This window comes from Humulus lupulus, chromosome 2 (genome assembly GCF_963169125.1).
Source record: "Humulus lupulus chromosome 2, drHumLupu1.1, whole genome shotgun sequence".
In the NCBI taxonomy this organism is placed as follows: domain Eukaryota; kingdom Viridiplantae; phylum Streptophyta; class Magnoliopsida; order Rosales; family Cannabaceae; genus Humulus; species Humulus lupulus.
In genome coordinates, this window is record NC_084794.1 from 116872682 (window position 1) to 116876208 (window position 3527).

The following is a 3527-nucleotide window of genomic DNA, read 5'->3' on the forward strand; positions in this document are numbered from 1 at the left end:
TCTAGGTTGCTCTGTTTGCTTCCCACTCCGCAAAGTGATTGCTTGAACTTGCTCCTTGGGGTTGACTTCAGTATTACTTGGCAAGTTTCCCTGGGGTCTGTTATTGAGCATATTTGCCAACTGCCCAACCTGTGTCTCAAGGTTTCGAATGGAGGATCTTGTCTCAGTCATAAATTGAGTCTGAGTGTTAGTAAGAGTCAACAGGGCTGCTTGCAGTTCATTAGGTCTCTCAGGTTGAGGCATTGATTGTTGAGGCCTAGGCTGCATTGATGACGAAGCTTGATTCATAGGTGGCTGAGGCATGTTATTCTGAAATTGACCCTGAAACTGAGGTTGTTGGCCTTGATTATTCTTCCACGAAAAATTGGGATGATTTCGCCACCCAGGATTGTAGTTGTTGGAGAATGGATTATTGAGTGGCCTCTGAAAATTTCCCACCGCCTGAACTTGAGCATGATCCATGGGGGTGTTATTCATATAGATAGGGCACTGATCGACAGAATGAGCACCACCACACATTTCACATCTCACTGCCATCTGAACCGCATTAGCAGACACACTACTCTGTTGCAACTGCTTGGTCAAAGAGGCTACTTGCGCTGTTAAGGCAGTGATTGCATCTAGCTCATGCACCCCAGCTACCTTTCTGACTCCTGATGATCTTTCCTCAGACCACTGATGGTTGTTTGTAGCCATGTCCTCCAGCAGTTCATAAGCACCAGCTGCGCTCTTGCTCATAAAAGTGCCACCCGCTGCAGCATCAATAATGGTTCTGGTTGTCGGACATAAACCATTGTAGAAATTCTGTACTAGCATCCACTGTTCTATGCCATGATGAGGACATCTTCTCAGGAGTTCCTTAAACCGTTCCCAAGCTTCATACAGTGACTCTCCGTCATTCTGGCAAAAGTTATTTATCTCTCCCCTCAATTTAGCAGCCTTTGACGGAGGGAAAAATTTGGATAAAAATTTCTGAGCCAGATCTTGCCAAGTGACAATGGAGTTTGGCTGCAGAGAATTCAGCCAACTTTTAGCTCTGTCCCTTAGAGAAAATGGGAAGAGCCTAAGCTTGATTGCGTCATCACTCAACCCATTATATTTGAAGGTTCCACACAATTCCAGGAAGTTGGACAAATGGGTGTGAGGATCTTCAGAGGGCAACCCATTGAATTGCACAGAGGACTGCACCATTTGTAAAATAGTAGGCTTGATTTCGAAGTTGTTGGCCTCTACAGCTGGTGGGCGTATACTATTTTGTACTCCCGTCAGAGTGGGTAGCACATAATCTCTCAGACTCCTCTCAGCGTTGGTCTGAGCCTGAACCCCTTGGACAACTCCTGGATTTAGACCATTCCTACCATCCCCATCATTCTGTGCCATCTTCACAGAATTCTGGGTCTCTCTCTTATTCTTTCTGATTTGATTGCAAGACTTTTCGATCTCGGGATTCAGAGGAACAAGTGTGGCTTTTCCTTTTCTGCCACGCATATACCAAAATTCACCTGAGATAGACAAATTAAGCAACTAAACAGATTAGAAACGAGAGAAATTAAAATCAAATTAGAATAAAAATTAATTAGACTGATATTGATAATTTTCAGTCCCCGGCAACGGCGCCAAAAACTTGTTGCGATAATTTTGCTATGCAAGTGCACACAGTCGCAAACTTGTAATAAAATGGTAAAACCAAGTATCGTCCTCAAGGACTGAATTATCAATTACCAGTCAATTAATCTCTTGTTCTATTTGATGAATTAAAATTTCTTGGTTTTTGTAAAATACAGCAAAAGAATCGATAGAGTGCAGAAATAATAATCGACAATTAAATAGAATAATAACTAATAGTAAAAACTCGTAATTCAATCACTGAGAAACAATTAGGATATTCAATCTCATCAACTATCCTTCCTATTATTCCCTAATGCCAAGTATGAATTCTTCTTATTTTAACCTAATTCAATTAACAAGTTGAGACAGCAGCCTATAATCATTCTATGAATTATAAACTCAACCTAGGTGACAATTTCCTATATTTCTATGGTAAATTGAACCACAAAGGTAGCATTAAATTCCACAACTTAATAACAGTTACACAATTAATTCAGATACTTTCGTTCTAAATTAGAATTATGTCCAATATAACCACAGCATAATTAAATCTCACTTCTCAGATTTTGACTTAAAAACATATATATATATATGACTAAAGATGGCCAATCAATAATCAATCTATAAGAACAGGTTATAAGGAATTGAAGAAGATTGGAAAAGAGGAAATTAAAATTGCATTAGGTCATAATAGAAATTCAAGTGATTCAATTGAACATCCTAAACAGAAAATTAGTTCATAGTCATAGTGCTAATCACAACAGAATTTAAAGATAACATCAAGAAGAAAAACATGTAAAAATACTCTAAGCTTGAGCCTTCAACACCAGAACTCCTCCCTTCGTCCGTACCCCTTCTCTCTTCTTTTTCGTCCTTTAAAACCTAGGATTTTTAGATTTTAGAGAGGCGGGCCGCGGCTCTACATACACTATGCCGCGGCCCGTGTCAAAATTTCTGGGCAGACTATCCTTTCAATGCCGCGGCTCTCTGAAGCCATGCCGCGGCCCGCATCATTGTCTTCTGGGCAGAATGCCCATCCATGCCGCGGCTCTACCTAGCCATGCCGCGGCCCGAAGATGTCCTCAAAAACCATGCTTCTGTTTCTCCCCCTAGCCGCGGCCCTACATTGATCATGCCGTGGCTCTTAAGGAATTCTTCAATTCTTCAAGTTTTCATCCCAAAATTTCACCAACACTTCCAAATGGTGTTGAGAACCATTCTTGATCAAAATATGATGAAAAACTCGATTATTTCTTCCCTTTCTTTGGCATTTCCTTCCACATGCTCAATTCTTCCTGATATTCACAAAAACAACCAAACAAAGCGTAAACCCGCACTAAAACAAGGAAAAACAAAATAAAAGACTACTAAAAACATCACCAAGACATCATAAAAACTAGACTCATCAAGACACATTCATGGTTTGAATTAGTTATTGTTTAATGTAATACTTATGGTTTATCAATCTATTGATAATTACATTTTATGATTAATTTTGATTTTTTTTTTTTATCAAAATACAATAATGAAAATCTTTTAATTAAAAAAATACCATATAAGTATACTTATCAAAATAAAATTTAAAATTTTATTATTATATGTTATGATTTAAAAACATATTATAGGCGTAAAAAATCATTATGGTTTATATAATATAACAAATTAAAAATGTTATCAAAATAATCAAATGTAACAGTTGAAAAGTGTTATGAAAAAAGTATAAGATTAAACTTCAAATTTATAACCAAAAACTCTATCTAAATGTTATTATTTGAATATTATAGCACCTAAAAATGTGCTATTGAATAGTTTAAGATAACACCGAACATAACATTCAAATACTGTTATAGAAAACACTAGACTTTTAATAACAGGGGCTATGTTAGCATTTTCAGAAGTGTTATCAATAGTCCCGGTTA

The 3527-nt window shown here is 37.5% G+C and overlaps 1 non-coding gene across 1 annotated transcript; it reads left to right on the plus strand.

The window, feature by feature from the left end:
• Positions 1-826: 826 nt before the first annotated feature.
• LOC133820691 (small nucleolar RNA R71) lies at positions 827-933 on the plus strand. Its single transcript, XR_009887093.1, has one exon. It is a non-coding gene; the product is annotated as a small nucleolar RNA R71 (small nucleolar RNA).
• Positions 934-3527: the final 2594 nt, after the last annotated feature.